Below are 24,036 nucleotides of genomic sequence, written 5' to 3'. Positions count from 1 at the left end.
GTAGGCCTGAAATACCACAAACTAGTTATTTTCAGAATGGCAAATTTGGGAATGCTTTTTCAACCCAGAACAAAAAGTCTGCTTTGACGGTCACTACAAATAACTTGACCAGCTAAAACTGTGCAGATTTGGTTGAATAGAGATGTGAGACCTGTTTTTTTTTGCGCTGTGTGACAGTTATAGGTTTAATCACAGAATGACACTTCTATCAGCACGCTAGAATGTGTCTTAGGTTTTTCTGAATGATACTATCAATAACTTCAATGTAAGATTTTCTTTTTGGGATAGATTTCAAGTAGGCCTGAAATACCACAAACTAGTTATTTTCAGAATGGCAAATTTGGGAATGCTTTTTCAACCCAGAACAAAAAGTCTGCTTTGACGGTCACTACAAATAACTTGACCAGCTAAAACTGTGCAGATTTGGTTGAATAGAGATGTGAGACCTGTTTTTTTTTGCGCTGTGTGACAGTTATAGGTTTAATCACAGAATGACACTTCTATCAGCACGCTAGCGTGTGTCTTAGGTTTTTCTGAATGATACTATCAATAACTTCAATGTAAGATTTTCTTTTTGGGATAGATTTCAAGTAGGCCTGAAATACCACAAACTAGTTATTTTCAGAATGGCAAATTTGGGAATGCTTTTCAACCCAGAACAAAAAGTCTGCTTTGACGGTCACTACAAATAACTTGACCAGCTAAAACTGTGCAGATTTGGTTGAATAGAGATGTGAGACCTGTTTTTTTTTGCGCTGTGTGACAGTTATAGGTTTAATCACAGAATGACACTTCTATCAGCACGCTAGCGTGTGTCTTAGGTTTTTCTAAATGATACTATCAATAACTTCAATGTAAGATTTTCTTTTTGGGATAGATTTCAAGTAGGCCTGAAATACCACAAACTAGTTATTTTCAGAATGGCAAATTTGGGAATGCTTTTCAACCCAGAACAAAAAGTCTGCTTTGACGGTCACTACAAATAACTTGACTAGCTAAAACTGTGCAGATTTGGTTGAATAGAGATGTGAGACCTGTTTTTTTTTGCGCTGTGTGACAGTTATAGGTTTAATCACAGAATGACACTTCTATCAGCACTCTAGCATGTGTCGTAAGGTTTTTCTGAATGATACAATCAATAACTTCAATGTAAGATTTTCTTTTTGGGATAGATTTCAAGTAGGCCTGAAATACCACAAACTAGTTATTTTCAGAATGGCAAATTTGGGAATGCTTTTTCAACCTAGAACAAAAAGTCTGCTTTGACGGTCACTACAAATAACTTGACCAGCTAAAACTGTGCAGATTTGGTTGAATAGAGATGTGAGACCTGTTTTTTTTTTGCGCTGTGGGACAGTTATAGTTTTAATCACAGAATGACACTTCTATCAGCACGCTAGAATGTGTCTTAGGTTTTTCTGAATGATACTATCAATAACTTCAATGTAAGATTTTCTTTTTGGGATAGATTTCAAGTAGGCCTGAAATACCACAAACTAGTTATTTTCAGAATGGCAAATTTGGGAATGCTTTTCAACCCAGAACAAAAAGTCTGCTTTGACGGTCACTACAAATAACTTGACCAGCTAAAACTGTGCAGATTTGGTTGAATAGAGATGTGAGACCTGTTTTTTTTTTGCGCTGTGTGACAGTTATAGATTTAATCACAGAATGACACTTCTATCGGCACGCTAGCGTGTGTCTTAGGTTTTTCTGAATGATACTATCAATAACTTCAATGTAAGATTTTCTTTTTGGGATAGATTTCAAGTAGGCCTGAAATACCACAAACTAGTTATTTTCAGAATGGCAAATTTGGGAATGCTTTTTCAACCCAGAACAAAAAGTCTGCTTTGACGGTCACTACAAATAACTTGACCAGCTAAAACTGTGCAGATTTGGTTGAATAAAGATGTGAGACCTGTTTTTTTTTTGCGCTGTGTGACAGTTATAGGTTTAATCACAGAATGACACTTCTATCAGCACGCTAGCGTGTGTCTTAGGTTTTTCTGAATGATACTATCAATAACTTCAATGTAAGATTTTCTTTTTGGGATAGATTTCAAGTAGGCCTGAAATACCACAAACTAGTTATTTTCAGAATGGCAAATTTGGGAATGCTTTTCAACCCAGAGCAAAAAGTCTGCTTTGACGGTCACTACAAATAACTTGACCAGCTAAAACTGTGCAGATTTGGTTGAATAGAAATGTCAGGTCTATTTTTTAGGCGCTGGGTGACAGGCTCAACTTGCCCCTGATGTAATATATGGCCAAAAAATAACCAGACTGTTGATGGTTAAATGCACTTCGGTGACACAGGCTCAGCCTGCAGCTGATGTAGTATATGGCCAAAAAATAATCAGACTGTTGATGGTTAAATGCACTTGGGTGAAACAGGCTCAGCCTGCAGCTGATGTAGTATATGGCCAAAAAATAACCAGACTGTTGATGGTTAAATGCACTTCGGTGACACAGGCTCAGCCTGCAGCTGATGTAGGATATAGCACAAAATAACCACACTATCGATGGTTAAATACACTTGGTGATAACTCGTGCTGGCGCACCACAAGTCACAAAATGGCCGCCGATCACCCCAGAAAAAAAGTGATCTAAAAACGCTCTGGGCAGCCTCAAAAAAGTGAGCAAGTCAATAATAGCACTTCAATGATCCACAGCTGCAGATCGATCACAGAATGAAGTCTTTTGGAGGAGTTAATCTGCCTAATCTCGCCCTAACGTCGCAGCTGCAACCTCTCCCTATACTGATCATAGCAGAGTGACGTGCGGCGCTACGTGACTCCAGCTTAAATATAGGCTGGGTCACATGGTGCACTGGCCAATCACAGCCATGCCAATAGTAGGCATGGATGTGATGGCCTCTTGGGCCAAGTAGTATGACGCTTGTTGATTGGCTGCTTTGCAGCCTTTCAAAAAGCGCCAAGAAAGCGCCGAACACCGAACCTGAACCCGGACTTTTACGAAAATGTTCAGGTTCGGGTCCGTGTCACGGACACCCCAAAATTCGGTACGAACCCGAACTATACAGTTCGGGTTCGCTCATCCCTAATAGTCACCCATAAATTTTCCGAAAAAAATTCCGTGTCACATAAAGAATTTCACTACTAAGTAGTCCAGTCCATACCGCAAAAGGAGTTGCACAATCACCCATAAATTTTCCGAAAAGAAGCCAGTGTCACACAAAGAATTTCACCAATAAGTAATTCAGTCCATACCGCAAAAAGAGGTGTACAATCACCCATACATTTTCCTGAAAAAAGCCTGTGTCACCGCAAAAAGGGCTTTACCACATATAACTGCACCGCTGAACAGCAAGTAGGCCCTTAATTTTTTCAACTTTTATACTACACAAGACTTTTCAACATATAAGTGCAAAGTTGAACGACGAATATATTTTTCTTTTGCCTATGAAGTCCTTTTGTTATGGCTTTGCACAGGGAGCAAGAATGTTACGCACAGTTCTGATGGAACTCCTGATCTTAAGAAACTGGACTTGGAGTCCAAAGCAGATGCTCTCCTGTCATGTCTTGTGTGCTGTGGAGATTGAATGCAGACGGAACAGATAAAAACACATGAATGTTTTCAACTTACTGAAGCTGCTTAATTTAATTGTGAATAAATGGTAAAGGCAAAGTCTGATGGTGTGTTGTCATCAGCATCTTCATTATGTTTACTGCTGGACCTAGTATGATGTAATTCGGTCTATACCGCAAAAGGAGGTCTACAATCACCCATCAATTTCCCAGAGGAAAACATGTTTGAAATAAAACATTTCACCAATGAAAGGATAATGGAATACGGTTCATACAGAAAAAAGTCTGCAATCACCCATTAATTTAAAAAAAAGGCCTGTTTCACATAAAAAAACTTCAGCACTACGTAATTTGATCTATACCGCAAAAAGGCCTTCACCACATATAACTGCACCGCTAAACGGCAATTACTCAAAAGAAAAGGCTTTTCAACAGATAAGTGAAACGCTGGACGGCAAATATTTTTTTTATTTCGCCACTAATACACAGCAAACAGGGCTGTAAAATATATCACTGCACAGCTGAACGGCAATTAGACCCAAATTTCTTTCTATTTCTACACTACACAAAGGGCTTTTCAACAGATAAGTGCAGCGCTGGACGGTGAATATATTTTAAGTTTGCCACTAATACACGGCAAACTGGGCTTTAGAGTGTATCCATGCACCGCTGAACGACAATTAGGCCCTAATTTTTTTCTACTTTTACTCAACAGAAAAGGCTTTTCAACAAATAAGTGAAACGTTGGACGGCAAATTTATTTTTATGTCGCCACTAATACACGGCAAAATGGGCTGTAAAATATATCAATGCACCGCTGCACGGCAATTGGGCCCTAACATTTTTCTATTTTTACACTACAGTGTTGATCAAGCACCAAAGTGCTTAAAGGGTTTGGGTGCTCGGGTCGAACACTCGAGCACTATGGAAGTGGAAGTCAATGGGAGACCGCGAGCATTAAACCAGGCACCCCCTGCTCTAAAGAGGGGAGGGTGTCTGGTTCATGGGAAAAAGTTAGAAATTGATGAAAACATCACAGAAATGGTGCGGAAACAGCATGGGGAGGATGTCTGGATGCATCTTGAACTCCCAGGTCGCTGCTGGGAACGATGTTGTTCGAGTAGTTCGGCACTTTTACAGAATAAAAATAATACGCACAAAACCGAAGATAAAATCTATTTTAGAGGAAAAATTGATAGGAAACATTCTTTCCTGTATATTTACTTGTATATAAAGTGCAAGTGCTGCCAAAAATTACAAGGAAGAGGCACTCTGATACAACCTGTATATTACATAATGGAGGGCCTCATTCACATTGTGGTACAATTATTCAGGTAGTGGGACTCCTACACTCATAAAGCTTATGCACTTCACTAAGTGAAAGGGCTTCGAAAGATTACAAGGAACCGGCACTCCGATACACCCTTAATTACACATAAAGGAGGGCATCATACACACCCTTAAAAAATTATGATTGATGGCATGCTGGTGACCCTCAAAAACATTAGGAGCAAGGGCCTGCTGGTGACCCTCTAAAACATTACGGGTGAGGGCCTGCTGCTGAGCTGACCATCTAAAACATTGTGGGTGAGGGTCTGCTGCAGAGCTGACTCTCTAAAACATTAGGGGCGAGTGCCTGCTGCTGATCTGAGCATCGAAAAAATTATGAACGAGTGCCTGCTGCTAAGCTGACCATTGAAAACATTATGGGCGAGTGCCTGCTGCTTAGCTAACCATTGAAAAAAATTATGGCCAAGGGCCTGCTGGTGAGCTGACCCTGAAAAACATTATGGTTGAGGGCCTGCTGGTGAGCTGACCCTAAAACATTATATGCGAGGGCCTGCTGCTGAGCTAACCCTCTAAAAGATTGTAGGTCAGGGCCTGCTGGTGAGCTGACCCTGTAAAACATTATGGTTGAGGGCCTACAGGTGAACTGACCCTCTAAAAGACTGTAGGTGAGGGCTTGCTGGTGAGCTGACCCTGTAAAACATTATGGTTGAGGGCCTGCTGGTGAGCTGACCCTCAAAAACATTATATGCGAGGGCCTGCAGGTGAGCTGACCCTCTAAAAGATTGTAGGTGAGGGCCTGCTGGTGAACTGACCCTCTAAAACATTATATGTGAGGGCCTGCAGGTGAGCTGACCCTCTAAAAGATTGTAGGTGAGGGCCTACTGGTGAGCTGACCCTCTAAAACATTACATGTCAGGGCCTGCAGGTGAGCTGGCCCTCTACAACATTAGGAGCGAGGGCAGACTAATAAGCATGTTCATATGATGGAAGAGGAGGAGGATGAGAAAAGGAAGGTTGAACCATATACCCTTTTTTGTGGTGGAAGGGGTGCATGGGATTTCAGTGTATTCAGTACATTATTTAAAAAAACACATTTAAAGTGCCTTTATGTTCAGCAGCTTTCATTTTGTTCATTTTTATAAGAGTCAACCTGTCAGCATTTTCAGTTGACAGGCGGATACGCTTATCAGCTATTATGCCCCCAACAGCACTAAATACCCGCTCTGACAAAACACTGGCGGAAAGGCAGGCCAGCACATGCAAGGAGTAGAGCGCCAGTTCGTGCCACAGTCCAGCTTGGACACCCAGTAGTTGCAAGGCACTGAGGGATTATTAAGGACTCTGACATGTACTGCTGCTATGTACTCCTTCACCATCTTCCCAAAATTTTCCCTCCTTGGGACACTAGGCCGCTCATCAGGGTGAGGGTGCTGGCGGGGTATGATGAAACTGTCCCAGGCTTTGAAGAGTGTTGCCCTGCCTCTGTTGGAACTGCTGTGTGTTCCCCACGTCTCCCCTCCTCGGTTGCCCAAGGAACTACGTACTCTGCCACCAGCGTCAGCTGGAAATTTTTGGAACAAGTTTTCCACAAGGACCTTCTGGTATTGCACCATTTTGCTCGTCCTCTACACCACAGGAATGAGAGATGAGAAGTTCTCTTTGTAGCAGGGGTCAAGAAGGGTGAACAACCAGTAATCGGTTTTGTCCAAAATGCGTAAAACGCGTGGGTCACGGGAAAGGCAGCCTAACATAAAGTCAGCCATGTGTGCCAGAGTCCCAACAGGCAAGACTTTGCTGTCGTCATCAGGAGGATGACTCTCAATCTCCTCATGCTCTTCCTCCTCTTCTGCTCATCCACAGTGAACAGATGGAATTAAACTTCCATGGGTACTACCCTCTGTAGCGGAGGCAACCGTCTCCTGCTCTTCCTCCTCCTCATCCAATTTGCGCTGAGAAGACGAACTGAAGGTTCTTTGTCTGTCACCCTGTGTAATATCTCCCCCCATGTCCACCTCTTCCACATGCAAAGTGTCGGCCTTAATTGTGATCAGTGAGCGTTTCAGTAGACACAGAAGTGGGATGGTTACACTGATAATAGCGGCATCGCCGCTCACCATCTGTGTTGATTCCTCAAAGTTGCGTAAAACCTCACAGTGGTCAAACATCCAAGCCCACTCATCGCTTGTGAAGAGCGGAAGCTGACTGGAAAGGCGACGACCATGTTGCAGCTGGTATTCCACTACTGCCCTCTGCTGCTCACAAAGCCTGGCCAACATGTGGAACACGTGAAGTTCCAGCGCGTGCTCACGTCGCACAACAGCCGGTGAGCTGGCAATTTCACAGACCAAATGAAGCTGTCGATGACTTGCGGAAATGGGCAGACACGCGCACACCTTCACCAGTAGCTCAGGCAAATTGGGGTAGGTTTTGAGAAACTGCTGAACCACTAAGTTGAAGATGTGGGCTTGGCATGGGATGTGAGTGAGTGAGCTTGCCGAGCTCCAAAGCCACCACCAAGTTACAGTCATTATCAGACACAACCATGCCTGGCTCTCGGTTGAGTGGCGACAGCCACAGCTCAGTCCGGTCTCTTATTCCCTGCCACAGCTCTGCGGCGGTGTGCACCTAAGCAGATCAGCTTAAGAACGGCCTGTTGATGCTTCCCCACTGCAGTGCTACACTGCTTCCAGCTACCGACTGATGGCTGACTGGTGCTGCAAGAGGATCATTCGGAGGTGGAAGTGGAGGAGGAGGCGGAGGAGGAGAAGTGGGGGTTGGAGCCACTAATGTAGGAGGTGGCGGAAATCCTGATGGAATTATGGCCCTCAATCCTTGGTCTCGGTAGCACTTGTGCCATCCCAGGGTATGACTCACTCTCGGCCTCCACAACGTTCACCCAGTGTGCCGTCAGGGAAATGTAGCGTCCCTGGCCGAAAGCACTTGTCCATGTGTCAGTGGCTAAGTGGACCCTCCCAGTAACTGCGTTTGTCAGGGAACGGGTGATGTTACGGGACACATGCTGATGTAAGGCGGGCACGGAACACCGTGAAAGATGGTGGCAGCTGGGGACTGCATAACGAGGGGCGGCTGCCGACATCAGGCTGCGGAAAGCCTTAGTGTCCACAAGCCTAAATGGCAACATTTCCAGGGCCAGTAATTTGGAAAGTTGCGCATTTAGTTCTATGGCCTGTGAGTGGGTGGCTGGGTATTTGCGCTTGCGTTCAGATGCCTGTGGTAAGGACATTTGTACACTGTGCTGGGACACGGAAGTGGATGTGGTCGCTGATGGTGCTTGTGAAGGTCCAGGTGCAGGGCGGGAGGCATCAGGGCCCTGTGCCTTTGACAGCGGATTGGCCAGCACGTAACACAGGGGAAGAGGAGACACAGATTGTGGAACAAGGCATTTCGCCCACCTATTACGGTGCTTTGATTCCATGTGGTGGATCATGTTGGTGGTGGTGAGGTTGCTAGTGTTCACGCCCCTGCTCATTTTTGTATGGCACAGGTTGCAAATTACAGTTCTTTTGTCGTCCGCACTTTCCTCAAAAAAGCGTCAGACTGCGGAACACCTACCCCTTGGCAAGGGAGATTTACGCAAGGGTGCGCTACGGGGAACAGTTTCGGGCTTGTTTGGTGTGGCCCGCCTTCTCCCTTTTGCCACCCCACTGCCTCTTCCAGCCTGTTGCGGTGCTGCGTGTCCCTCCCCCTCCATACTGCTGTCCTCGCTCGGCTTCTCAGGTTGGGTCAGTGACTTCATCGTCCACCACATCCTCTTCCACTTTCTCACTCTGCTCATCCTCCTGACTTGTTGACCTAACAACAACCTCAGTTATTGGTAACTTTGTCTCATCCTCATCATCAACCTCTTGAGACACTAATTGCCATTGATTTATTGGCAACTGTGTCTAATCATCATCATCCACCTCGTGAAACACTAATTGCCGTTCCCCACCGTCATCTTCTTGTGACTGTGGATGCTCAAGAGTTTGGGGATCAGGGCACAAGATCTCATGTCCCTCTTCAAGCGGGCTTGTCGAGAGGCCCAAATGAAGGAATGGCGCTGAAAAGAGCTCCTCGGAATATCCGAGCGTGGGATCACTTGTTTGGCATGACTCTCCATGGTGGGAGGAAGGAGAATCAGGGTGAGGATTGTGTTGACCAGACTCTTGGCTACCGAGACTGAACTTTGTGGAAGACAGGGTGGTGCTTAACTGACTGGAAGCATTATCTGCTGCAATACAACCGACCACTTGGTCGCACTGGTCTGATTTCGAGAGCGTTGTCCTGCGCCGCCCTGCAAACTGGGACATGAAGCTAGGTATCGTGGATGATTGTTTTTCTTGTGCTCTGGCAGCAGGCACAGTTTCAACACGCCCAGGGCATCACGACCACTTCCCTGTACCTTACTACTCACCTTCTTCATATTAAATGTTATACTGTATATGCTTGAAAGTATGTCACACGTACAGTTAGCGTAGGATTTGTAAGTGTATGCGCAAAAAAATTAAAAAAGGTATTCGGGATGTGGAAACGTCACACAGGAGAAATACCACAGATAATGTCGCTGATGTCAGCAGCGGCTAATATAAAATTACCAGTATGGTCACAGGTATTTGGGATGTGGAAACTTTACACAGGAGAAATACCGCAGATAATGTCGCTAATGTCACCAGCGGCTAATAAAAAACTACAGGGAATATCACAGGTATTTGGGATGTGGAAACATCACACATGAGATATACCGCAGATATATATTCTATACCCATTCTGCTCTCAATTAAAATGGGAATTTTTCTAGGCCCATTCAGAACCAACCACTCTTCTTCTGAAAATTATCACTTGTGTGTGTATAAATATGGGCAACATTCTGTCCCCATTAAGATTTTTGGACACTTGGTCTCCCAGCAAGTCACTGTTTTTTCCCCATAACACTGTGTGTATATAAAGCATTTGCCCCTGAAAAGGCACACTTTTTGGAAGCTTTGTATTATAAAAAACATAACATATGGGACGTTGAAGTTTGTTTGTAAACAAGCTGTTAGTTAACACCATCAACCATGTCTTTACCCATAGCAGTATATGTGAGTGTTACGCTGACATCATCATTGCGTTCAAGAGCTTAGAGAGGGGAAGGGGTGGGGGACTGAAAATGCAAAAGTTCATAAAAAAAAAAGAAAAAGACATAAGATCCTTCCCTAAAAATTCTAAGTCCTAAGATACCAGAGGAAGGTTTATACCAATTTTTAGGCTGATTGGAGCAACTTAGGTTCATGTAGAATTTATTTGGGTCCGAACCAAAATTTTTGATAAAATTCGGCAAACCTGAAACAATACAAATCTCTAAAGCTTCACTCATCATTTATAAGTATTCGTACTAGAATAATGTGACTAGACATATTTCAATACAGAAAGTTTAATTGGAAAAATGAGCAGCTCACCAAAAAAAGAAAAAACTATGACTAGAGTTGAGTGCACTGGAAATGGTTCTTGGTATCTGTGTTTTCATCTACAGTGAAACGTTTCCTGCAGAGACTACCTGTTTGAGAACATCGTCCAGATTTCTTGTGACATATTCAATACTGTCATACTGTACATAATGACTAATCTAATTTGAGAGGATCGACCCTCTAGAAATATATATAATTTAGAATGAGAATCTGAGTCCAGTATATGTGTTTCTAAAATTTAAATAACATAAATCCAAACATGTCTAGTCAAAATATATAAATACTGTATATCAAAGATAATAATCTGGCAGGAAAAATCTTGAATAAACTAAAGATCAAACTTATATTTACACATAATAGATGTCAGTGTTTTTAAATCTCAATAATGATGTGTGTACAGGAAAATAAGGTGTGCATTAAATAAAAATGTTTTTGAGAAACAAGTGCGAGTACATGTTGCATACTTCTAATGCACTCTTTAGGGATTTGACTAATGGCTGCAAATGAAAATCAATTATCTCTGACAAGTCTGATTTAATGTTATTTGTGCTAGAAAAATTGGTGATCAGTTGGGATTAGAGAAACACTCATGAGTTTTTATTAGATAAAGTGCATACTAGGTTTTAGGATGCAGGAAATACATTGCAGTCTCATAGACACCCTATGTTCGAATAATGATTTCTAGTGAATTTTATGCTTGTGCTTAGTACTACTTATGAATGCAACGTATATACCAGTAGGGTATGTTATTGAAAAGAGTTATGAATATATTGACCAAACTCAAAATTTGCCAGTGCCTCCCATTTGATGCTAAAGCAACAAAGGCCCCTAAATATGCCTGAAAAAGAACGCTCGGCCCAAAATGTCACTGGAAGCACTTGAGATAAACTGTGATGCCAATTATGACTGGCAAAGACAAAAAATCATTAAAGGTAATCTGTCACTTCTGGCGAGCCTTAAATACAATACTGCATGCATAGCACATTTGCCACTGACTCCAGTTCAGCCATTTATATATCGATACAAACTCCCATTCCCCTGCTATGCACCCACAAACCAACCAAGGAAGGCATTAAGAGGACTCCAGGAGAAGTCCTATGCATTCTATGGACAGTTTGTGGTCAACGGGGGGGGGGGGGGGGGGGGGGGGGAACGGGGGAGAGTATCGCTATACAAATTACTGATCTGGAGTCAGTGGCAGATGTTCTATGCATGTATTATTTTACTTAATAGGGCATGCTGGAAGTGGCATATTCCTTTTAAAGTCCTACCAAACAACACTTCTGTGGAGAATATGGTAATTTTTACTTTTTCATAAAAGCCATTTCAATATACTGTATGCTGCATGTACTTTTCGGCTTTATTGCCTAATTTTTCTCCTACGTATTGTGGGTGGTTGCTCTGGTAGATACTTGGTAGCTGTGCAGGAAGCAGGGACACAGACAGGATAAAGTCCAATTTAAGTGTTTTTATTTCACACTTAGATATTCCAACAAAAGTATAGCCTTAATAAATAGGCTTAAACAAACAAAACCCTGCTTCGCTGAGCCAGTACCTAATAGAACACGACAGTCTCTGACTATACGTGGGACCAGCTGCCTGGCCTACAGGTACAAATGGTAAGTAGTGATGAGCGAGCATGCTCGGCCGAGTACAGGTTCAGCTCGATCACCGATATGCTCGGCAGATCCAAGCGTTCGGCCGAGTACCACATGTGCTCGAGCGCCATGCTGAGTCTCCTCCCCGCATGTTTGGCGCTTTCTAAGCAGCCAATAAACATGCTGGTAAGTATTGCCATCACTGTAATGCCCTTAGCAATGTTTTCTACTGGCATTACAGTGATTGGATGGCCGGAACACGTCATCGGGTGCTATATAGCACCCGGTCACGCGGGTTCGGCTCATTGCGAGTCAGGGAGAGCTGCTGTTAGGAAGGGACAGAGAGTGTAGGGAGAATTTGATCACAAATTACTCATTTTAAAGACGATTCAAAAACCCAAAAGTCCTTTTAAGGACTACTGTTTGTGTTGGCAGCAATTTAAAGTGCAGATTTGGCCTTTTTTTTTTTTTTTACAAAAAAAATCTCTTTATTTGCTATCTTAATAGAAGGTGTCTGCAGTGACTTCTGACATCTGTGCAATACCTTCTGTGTATCAGGGGCATAGTTTTCTTGTCTGCGCTAGAAACCGTTTATCGCTGCGCATTCGATTTCTATACCATCTGAGTGCTTCAATCCCATATATTGGGAAAAAGTGAAAATCAATATATATTCAAATTTCACTGAATCTGCACACAGTTTTCTTGTCTGCGCTAGAAACCGTTTATCGCAGCGCATTGCATTTCTATACCATCTGAGTTTTCAATCCCATATATTGGGAAAAAGTGAAAATCAATATATATACAAATTTCACAGAATCTGCACACAGTTTGGTTGTCTGCGGTAGAAACCATTTAATGCAGCACATTGCATTTCTATAACGTCTGAGTGCTTCAATCCCATATATTGGGAAAAAGTGAAAATCAATATATACAAATTTCACTGAATCTGCACACAGTTTTGTTGTCTGTGGTAGAAACCGTTTATCGCAGCTCATTGCATTTCTATACCATCTGAGTGTTCAATCCCATATATTGGGAAAAAGTGAAAATCAATATATATATAAATTTCAATGAATCTGCACACAGTTTTGTTGTCTGCGGTAGAAACCGTTTATCGCAGCGCATTGTATTTCTATACCATCTGAGTGTTCAATCCCATATATTGGGAAAAAGTGAAAATCAATATATATACAAATTTCACTGATTCTGCACACAGTTTTCTTATCTGCGCTAGAAACAGTTTATCACAGCGCATTGCATTTCTATACCATCTGAGTGTTCAATCCCATATATTGGGAAAAAGTGAAAATCAATATATATACAAATTTTAATGAATCTGCACACAGTTTTGTTGTCTGCGATATAAACCGTTTATCGCAGCGCATTGCATTTCTATACCATCTGAGTGTTCAATCCTGTATATTGGGAAAAAGTGAAAATCAATATATATATACAAATTTCACTGAATCTTCACACAGTTTTCTTGTCTGCGGCAGAAACCGTTTATCGCAGCGCATTGCATTTCTATACCGTCTGAGTGCTTCAGGCCCACATATTTGGAGAAATTGAAAATCAGTATATGTAAAGGGAGAATATTAATCACCAATATTTATGCAAATATCGGTAATTAATATTCATAAATAGGAGAAACCATCTATTGATGACTCCGCCTATTTATACCTTTATATAACACAATACCTTCACTACACCTTACGTTACTCACTAAACTAACTGCATGCGCCTTACTGAACTAACTATCGCCAATGACTACTCATTACACAGATAGTTACTAGTAAGCAAGATATTTATTAACACCTAGTACATTAAGCACGCAATACACTAATACAGCACTAAATATACAGTACTAAACTACCCTACACGTTCCCGGATTCCACCCACAAACTAGCTATACCATACATACACAAATATTAACAGCCCACCCACCTGATTCTATTTACTATCCCTATGGGGTACGACGAGGGTTAACGGTGGTCTTACAGGGGTGTAAGCAGACCACAAACACAAATACGGTAATAGGGGTGAGGTACCGTGGGAGGTGAACAGGGTTAATCAGGGATATCAATGGAAGGGTAATCAGGGCAAGGGTTAATCACCGACCAGGGTATATCATGGGCACAGAATCAGGGACACCACAATGTAAGGGTAAATCAGGGGCAAGGGTAAATCAGGGGCACAGAATCAGGGGTACAAACAAGGACACTATAATGCAAGGGTTAATCAGATCAGGGACGCAAACAAGGACACTAATGTAAGGGTTAATCAGGGACAAGGGAGTAGGGGTATGGTATCAAGGGTTATAGGGTTAACAAGGGGAGAAATCGTTGGTGGGATAGCGGTAGGGGATCAGGGAATTGAAGGGTTAATCGTTAGTGGGATAGTGGTAGGGATCAGGGGTATAATGGTTAATATCGTTGGTGGGATAGGGGATAATAAAGGGGGTGATACTTAAGGTATGGTTGCTCGTTCGTCCAGGGGTTTGCTCGTTCGTCCAGGGGTCGTCTCCTTATGTGGGGGGCGGCACGGCTCTTCTCCCTTAGTGCAGGGTCTGCCGGATATTTATCCCCGGCGGCCCGCACTGCCGCACCATTGGAGACACGTGGGCCGGCGCAGTGAGATGACGTCACTGCGCCGGCCCGTGCGTCTCCTGAACGAGCGCGTTGGGGCCGCGCTACACATCAACAGGCGGGAGAAGCCTTTGATCTCCCGCCTGTAACACTCTGCATTCCGGCCAGTGAGATGTTAATTTCGCTGCCGAAATGTGCATAATAGAAGGAGGGGAGGCTTCTCCCTTCCTTCTATCATGCATAATTATATATATGATATTTTATACACATATATACATATATATATATCCATATCATAGAAGGGGACACTAATATATGTTCTAAGGAGACACAGATGTAAGGATGTAAAGGGCCATAGCTACATATATATTCTAAGGGGGACTATATATATATATATATATATATATAAAAAAAAGAAAGTCCAACGGGAGCACCAACCTGACAAGTGGGTGCAATGTCCAAAAGGGGGGCAACGGCAATCCCCAATAGTATAATCGAATAGAAAGCAGGACTGCACTCCAATATGTGATGAAAAAATCAAAGCAGTTTATTCACCCATGTTAGGCAAAGTTTGCGACGTTTCAGCTCTTGCGAGCCTTTCTCAAGCATAGAGAGTGCTAGTGCAAGTACAGTGAAAGTGAGCACATTTAAAGCATTACAAAAAGTGTTACTCCCATCAGGGTGTGGTTACAATCATCTTAAATTGCAGACATGTGTTACAATTATAAAGTGCATGTTTAACATAGTGACTGGTGTTATACGTTCTATCATACCAGGATACTATCCCTCTTATATAGAACAAGACATATATAGAACTTGTGCTCCAATTAGAATCATAAAACAGTGCAGACCTACTGAATGGGGATCCCAGGAGTGAAACTCGGAAAGCCATGGAGCCCACATATACCATCATGTTCCCTATGCGTCTCGATCTCCTCAATGCGCATGCCCAGAGTAACAACATCATGTGAATCACAATGAGAGAATAGTGCGCATGCGCTCTATAGGGTAACATCTACCAGCGCCATTTTAGTTCAGGGAAAAGTGCCCTAAATGTCCGTTCTATATTCATCACGTAAATGATAACTATACAGAGTATGTACTCAAAGCCGTGACTATAGAACGGAACACATAGAGAATGTGCAACAGACCGCAGCAGGGATCTCCTACAGATGCCAGCATCAGGACCGGGATCCCCACCTCTCGGGAGGGACACCGGACTATGGGGCCGTGTACATCGGAAGGGGACATCTCCATGAACCCCGCCGACCTACCTAACCCTCTTGCTGGAAAAAGCGGTCATAGAGGGATTATCCCTCAACATTACAGAAAACAGCAGCGCACTATAGCTTGATAATGTGTCTGGAGTAGCACATATACGATAGGACACCGTAGTTGGTACTGGGCTGCACCGCTTCCAACAAGTTAAAGTCCAGGGATCCGCATCCAGCATCGTGAGAGTTAAAAATTCTAAAAGGCAAGAAAAAAATATATATTAGTTTCCAACTTTATACTCTGTTGTGTTTGTAATTGCATATAGTACTTTCACAATTCTCAGACACTATTACAGGTACGGGGAAAATATAACACATAAATGCATGGAAAAAGGGGGCGAGCAACAGATCACCAGGCACCTATCTGAACTCCACATTTAATCCTCTAGGGTGCAAGCTATCTAAATCATAAATCCAACGCAATTCTCTTTTTTTGAGAATAGCTAGACGGTCTCTGCCTCTCCTGGGGAGTTCAACATGGTCCAGAATCCAGCATCTTAGATCCCGCTCAGAGTGCCCAAGGGATCCAAAATGCCTGGAGACCGGAAGATCAGCACGTTTTTTTCTTATTGAATTCCTGTGATTGTTCAATCTTAATTTTAATTCTGTGGACGTTTCACCAATATATATTAGGTTACACGGGCATGCTAACACATAGATTACATAAGATGATGAACAATTTAAATGGAACTTGATGGGATATTCTTTATGTGTAGAGGGATGTATAAAGGATCTAGCTTTACATATATAGCGACAATTGACGTAATTGAGACACGGGTAACACCCATGTCCCGACTGCGACAATGTTCGCTGTACACTAATTTTCTTAGGGCCTACATCCGCTCTGACCAAGTGGTCCTTGATGTTTTTACTTTTCCGATATGATAAGAGGGGAGGAGACTTCAGTTCGGGTACGTCTTTGATAGACCTGCCAAGGATGCTCCAATTCTCCTTGAGGATACGTCCCATCTCCACACTACACTCAGAGTATGTGGACATGAAAGGTATCCTCTGGATTCTCTGTGAAGCAGATGAAGTTTTTTTGGGGCTATTGAGTAAAATCTCATTTTTTTGATCATCTAGCAATCGGTGGGGGTAACCTCGTTCCCTAAATTTACCTGTCATCATATCCAATGTGGATACTAACTCAGTCTGTTTTGATATAATACATTTAGCACGTAAAAATTGTGAGTGCGGTAGGTGTTTAATTAAACTACGAGGATGACTACTTTCGTATCGTAGAATAGTATTCCTGTCAGTTGGCTTGATGTATAGGCCTGTATTGATCAAACCATCAACCAATCTGACATTGGTGTCAAGAAAGGATAATTCTGTCTTGGAGTAAGACACAGTGTATTGGAGGTCAGGGTCAATGCTATTCAGATATTTATGGAACTCAACCAATTGGGGTTCTGTGCCTGACCACAGGAGGAAGACGTTATCTATGTACCGCCACCACCCAATGACATATTGGAAGTGGTGGGATACATAGATGAAGTCCTCCTCCATGTGCCGCATGTAGATATTTGCGTAAGTTGGGGCCACATTGGACACCATCGCAACGCCACGTTTTTGACTGAAAAAGGTGTCCTGGAAAAGAAAATAATTATTTTCCAGAATAAGCCTCAGCAGGATATTAATAAAATATTTTGAATGTTGTGTGATGGACGACCCATCCAGATATTTGTTGACAGCAGAAATGCCCTTCTCGTGCCCTATTGACGTGTACAAAGATACAACGTCAAAGGACACGAGAATGGCAGTCTGCACATCTGCAGCATCAACAGATCTCAGTTGTTGCAAAAAATGCCCAGTGTCCTGAATATATGACTTTCCAGCCGTCGAAAATTCTCGCAGAATCCTATCAAGAAACATAGCGATTCTACTAAACACAGAGTCCGTACCAGAGACGATGGGGCGACCGGGGGGGGTCCACAAGGGTTTTGTGGACTTTGGGCAATATATATAGGACTGGAGTAACGGGAGAAGTAACCGTTAAATACTCCCTTAGCCCTTCATCAATGATGCCCCCGGCCACCGCATCGGACAAAATACTTTTAATGATATTCATAATCTGAAATTTAGGATCATTCTGCAGCACACCATACACATCTACATCACAAAGTTGGCGTTCAATTTCTTTTACATAGTTACATGTATCAAGAACAACCACCCCACCCCCTTTATCAGCGGGTTTAATGGTTAGCTGGGGGTTATTCCTGAGTTGGGACAGTGCCTCTATTTCAGCAGTTGTCAGATTGGGTTTATTTAATCTCGCTGTAGCACCAAAACGGGATTTAAGCTCTCTGACATCCCTTTTAACTGCGGAAATGTAGGCCTCTATAGCAGGTTCATCCACATAGGGGAGAAAGGTACTTTTATTAATTAAACCCAATTTCTTGAGTGAAAATTCACTTGAGTATGTTAGTGTGTCAACAGTGTGACCCTTAAAAAACACCTTCAACTTAATAGACCGAAAAAAATCATTTAGATCCATTTCTAGATCGAACCAATTTACCTTGGAATTTGGGCAAAATGTAAGCCCTTTAGAAAGGACACTGTGTTGAGCTGCAGTCAATTCAACTGAAGATAGATTGAACACTATTGTCTCTTTCTCTGGGGTAATGCTTTCGTCGATTGTTGTCTGGTCCGGTTGTATCGCTGCTTTCCCTTTTCGTTTATACCTGCGGCCTCCTCGCCTGGTTATTGATCCTTTCCTTTCTTTATGTCCAGACTGTCTCCTAAAAAAGATTTCTCCTCATCTGGGGGTAATTGCATAAATCTCCTACTTCTTTTATTATTGCGGTTGAAGCCCATAGATGGTGTATCAGATTGCCATGCATATATGTCGCCTCGTTTATAATCATCTGCGTCTCGCACCCATTTACTCCTTTTGCCCTCCTCCAATTCCATCTGTAGTTTATTGAGTTGGTCTTTAATTTCATCTTTATATTGCGCCAATTCATCCGCGGATGATTGCACCTGCAAGGCCTTTTCAACATCCAACAGTTCATCCGTAAGTGAAGCAACCTCTGATTGTAAAAACTCAATGTGGAGTAAAATATAGTCCAATGAGTATCTATTTGATAATGCTTCAAAACGTTTGCAAAACAAATCATTGCTGGGAAAGAGATTAGGGCGTAAATTTGAGCGCATTCCTCTAGGGATCTTTTTCTCTTTAAAATACTGTCCCAATGTAGCCATGTGAAGTCTCATGGAAATAAGGCGTTTAGAGATGGTTAAATACTTGCGTTTAAGTTCCTTAGCCGTAGGTGCCTGCAGGAATGAAGCATCATCCTCAATTCCACGCATGATGCGGTCGACTTCCTCCACAGTAAAAGTGCCGCCATAGGGTGTTTCCGTATTAGACATGTTGTATACTTTAATGGTGTGCTCACTCACGGTGCCGAGTATATGAAAAAAGAAAGTCCAACGGGAGCACCAACCTGACAAGTGGGTGCAATGTGCATGCGCACTATTCTCTCATTGTGATTCACATGATGTTGTTTGTTTTGCAAACGCTTTGAAGAATTATCAAATAGATACTCATTGGACTATATTTTACTCAACATAAGTAAAGCAGCGATACAACCGGACCAGACAACAATCGACGAAAGCATTACCCCAGAGAAAGAGACAATAGTGTTCAATCTATCTTCAGTTGAATTGACTGCAGCTCAACACAGTGTCCTTTCTAAAGGGCTTACATTTTGCCCAAATTCCAAGGTAAATTGGTTCGATCTAGAAATGGATCTAAATGATTTTTTTCGGTCTATTAAGTTGAAGGTGTTTTTTAAGGGTCACACTGTTGACACACTAACATTCTCAAGTGAATTTTCACTCAAGAAATTGGGTTTAATAAATAAAAGTACCTTTCTCCCCTATGTGGATGAACCTGCTATAGAGGCCTACATTTCCGCAGTTAAAAGGGATGTCAGAGAGCTTAAATCCCGTTTTGGTGATACAGCGAGATTAAATAAACCCAATCTGACAACTGTTGAAATAGAGGCACTGTCCCAACTCAGGAATAACCCCCAGCTAACCATTAAACCCGCTGATAAAGGGGGTGGGGTGGTTGTTCTTGATACATGTAACTATGTAAAAGAAATTGAACGCCAACTTTGTGATGTAGATGTGTATGGTGTGCTGCAGAATGATCCTAAATTTCAGATTATGAATATCATTAAAAGTATTTTGTCCGATGCGGTGGCCGGGGGCATCATTGATGAAGGGCTAAGGGAGTATTTAACGGTTACTTCTCCCGTTACTCCAGTCCTATATATATTGCCCAAAGTCCACAAAACCCTTGTGGACCCCCCCGGTCGCCCCATCGTCTCTGGTACGGACTCTGTGTTTAGTAGAATCGCTATGGTTCTTGATAGGATTCTGCGAGAATTTTCGACGGCTGGAAAGTCATATATTCAGGACACTGGGCATTTTTTGCAACAACTGAGATCTGTTGATGCTGCAGATGTGCAGACTGCCACTCTCGTGTCCTTTGACGTTGTATCTTTGTACACGTCAATAGGGCACTAGAAGGGCATTTCTGCTGTCAACAAATATCTGGATGGGTCGTCCATCACACAACATTCAAAATATTTTATTAATATCCTGCTGAGGCTTATTCTGGAAAATAATTATTTTCTTTTCCAGGACACCTTTTTCAGTCAAAAACGTGGCGTTGCGATGGGGCCCAATGTGGCCCCAACTTACGCAAATATCTACATGCGGCACATGGAGGAGGACTTCATCTATGTATCCCACCACTTCCAATATGTCATTGGGTGGTGGCGGTACATAGATGACGTCTTCCTCCTGTGGTCAGGCACAGAACCCCAATTGGTTGAGTTCCATAAATATCTGAATAGCATTGACCCTGACCTCCAATACACTGTGTCTTAATCCAAGACGTAGCCGAACTGAAGTCTCCTCCCCTCGTATCATATCGGAAAAGTAAAAACATCAAGGACCACTTGGTCAGAGCGGATGTAGGCCCTAAGAAAATTAGTGTACAGCGAACACTGTCGCAGTCGGGACATGGGTGTTACCCGTGTCTCAATTGCGTCAATTGTCGCTATATATGTAAAGCTAGATCCTTTATACATCCCTCTACACATAAAGAATATCCCATCAAGTTCCATTTAAATTGTTCATCATCTTATGTAATCTATGTGTTAGCATGCCCGTGTAACCTAATATATATTGGTGAAACGTCCACAGAATTAAAATTAAGATTGAACAATCACAGGAATTCAATAAGAAAAAAACGTGCTGATCTTCCGGTCTCCAGGCATTTTGGATCCCTTGGGCACTCTGAGCGGGATCTAAGATGCTGGATTCTGGACCATGTTGAACTCCCCAGGAGAGGCAGAGACCGTCTAGCTATTCTCAAAAAAAGAGAATTGCGTTGGATTTATGATTTAGATAGCTTGCACCCTAGAGGATTAAATGTGGAGTTCAGATAGGTGCCTGGTGATCTGTTGCTCGCCCCCTTTTTCCATTCATTTATGTGTTATATTTTCCCCGTACCTGTAATAGTGTCTGAGAATTGTGAAAGTACTATATGCAATTACAAACACAACAGAGTATAAAGTTGGAAACTAATATATATTTTTTTCTTGCCTTTTAGAATTTTTAACTCTCACGATGCTGGATGCGGATCCCTGGACTTTAACTTGTTGGAAGCGGTGAAGCCCAGTACCAACTACGGTGTCCTATCGTATATGCGCTACTCCAGACACATTATCAAGCTATAGTGCGCTGCTGTTTTCTGTAATGTTGAGGGATAATCCCTCTATGACCGCTTTTTCCAGCAAGAGGGTTAGGTAGGTCGGCGGGGTTCATGGAGATGTCCCCTTCCGACGTACACGGCCCCATAGTCCGGTGTCCCTCCCGAGAGGTGGGGATCCCGGTCCTGATGCTGGCATCTGTAGGAGATCCCTGCTGCGGTCTGTTGCACATTCTCTATGTGTTCCGTTCTATAGTCACGGCTTTGAGTACATACTCTGTATAGTTATCATTTACGTGATGAATATAGAACGGACATTTAGGGCACTTTTCCCTGAACTAAAATGGCGCTGGTAGATGTTACCCTATAGAGCGCATGCGCACTATTCTCTCATTGTGATTCACATGATGTTGTTACTCTGGGCATGCGCATTGAGGAGATCGAGACGCATAGGGAACATGATGGTATATGTGGGCTCCATGGCTTTCCGAGTTTCACTCCTGGGATCCCCATTCAGTAGGTCTGTACTGTTTTATGATTCTAATTGGAGCACAAGTTCTATATATGTCTTGTTCTATATAAGAGGGATAGTATCCTGGTATGATAGAACGTATAACACCAGTCACTAAGTTAAACATGCACTTTATAATTGTAACACATGTCTGCAATTTAAGATGATTGTAACCACACCCTGATGGGAGTAACACTTTTTGTAATGCTTTAAATGTGCTCACTTTCACTGTCTCTATGCTTGAGAAAGGCTCGCAAGAGCTGAAACGTCGCAAACTTTGCCTAACATGGGTGAATAAACTGCTTTGATTTTTTCATCACATATTGGAGTGCAGTCCTGCTTTCTATTCGATTATATATATATATATATATATATATATATATATACATATTATCATAAGGGGCCACAGCCATATATTCTAAGGGGGCACAGTCTAAAGGGGGCACCTATTTCCCACAGGGGCCACCATGAGTCCCTGTGGGCACCAATGGGCAGATGTGCGCAGATGCTGGGCACATCTGCGCACATCATCCCAGGATATGGTGGTCAATGTATGCATATATACCATACATGCATGCACGTGTTTGCATGCATGCATGGGTATATATGCATATGTCTCAACCCTTCCTCAACAATCACCCTGTTGTCGGGAATACGACAATATATATTGGGGGAAAAGGGTTGAGACACGTTTGCCCCCCCTCAACCCCATCCTTGGTGATAGTTCAGGAAGAACTGTAGTGTCCAACAGATTCTTAGGTACTTAGACATCACCCCTCCAGACTTCCTCCGACCTGCCGTTCACCGTAACCTACTCCTCCATCCACCGGGCACACCATCTTCTTCTTTAACTTTCTTGACATCTTTTGCCTTGATCGTTTCGGTATCAGTCCCTCCTACTGTCATCTTTGACTTTCGGAGCGGCTTGACCCTTGCAGTCTTTGACTGGTCTTAACTGTCTTCCGTTGTTAGCCACCCCTGGTGTTGGGGTGACCACACCCTCACTATCTCTCGGCAATGCTGCCGATCTTCAGGTCCAGCCCGCCCCCAAGGAATCTGGAGCGGGTTGACCTTCACAACCATAGTCTCTTACTGCGCCAACCTTCAAGTACGACTTTTGTCCAACATCTCGTGTTCCGTCTGGGTGGGTGCGGTTCTCCCATCGACAGATTAGTAGGTCTTTACCAGGCAGGTCAGTTTTTTTCATTGAGCGAGGTGATGTCATGGAACCCAAATTCTGACTGTGGAGAACACCTCCGCCACACTACACATCCAGCCCTTCCCTTATGAACTTCACCGTTCCAGGGTTCAAGGTGGCAAATGGCAAACAGAGGGGGCCTGTCCCTGTCGTGCCCTAATCTAATCCCCATTCACACAAAATACATATCACAGTTCCCCTTCCTCTCCTCCAATTCACCTAAACCCAAAGGCATTTATATACAATACTATGAGGTCTCAGGAGGGGGCTGGGTGTACCTCCCAAGACCTCATACACACCAGTCCAATATCCTTCACATGGGGTCTCAGGATAAATTTGAGATTTTCCATCCTGAATCCTCCCCCCCCCCACACGAATTGTCCTGTCCTTAGGATCTTCCTCGGCTTCAGGACTTGGTGAAATCAAGTCCTGAGCCTCCGGCGGCTGTGTTCGTGAAGTGCTGTCTGGTTCTGGCTGTCTGGTCCGTTAGTCTCTTGACCCTCTGGTACATCCACCACAGTCCTATGTACATGAGTCCGACCAGAACCAGAAGCACTATCACCGGGTGTATCAGTAAATTGAAAAATGAGGTTGCCTTAGGACTGTATCCAAAAAGACTCTCCCACCATGAGATCTTTGAGTCCATTTCCAATGCTGTGGCAACCGGGGTAATGTTCGTCCGGTCATGTGTAAGTCGGATGGTGGCCTGTTTCTCCGCTTCCCGAAGCTGTTGTAAGATTTCTTCCTCTTGGCTGAAGTCCAACAGGAGCTGTTTGCGTTCTTTGCCGAAGCCAAGGGGAATCTTCTGAAGTCTCAAGGGAACATCGGGGCGAATGTCGAGTCTTCTTTCCGGG

Source organism: Bufo bufo, chromosome 7 (assembly GCF_905171765.1).
Source record: "Bufo bufo chromosome 7, aBufBuf1.1, whole genome shotgun sequence".
Taxonomy (NCBI): domain Eukaryota; kingdom Metazoa; phylum Chordata; class Amphibia; order Anura; family Bufonidae; genus Bufo; species Bufo bufo.
The sequence above is the reverse complement of the archived record's forward strand: the minus strand, read 5'-3'. Positions refer to the sequence as shown.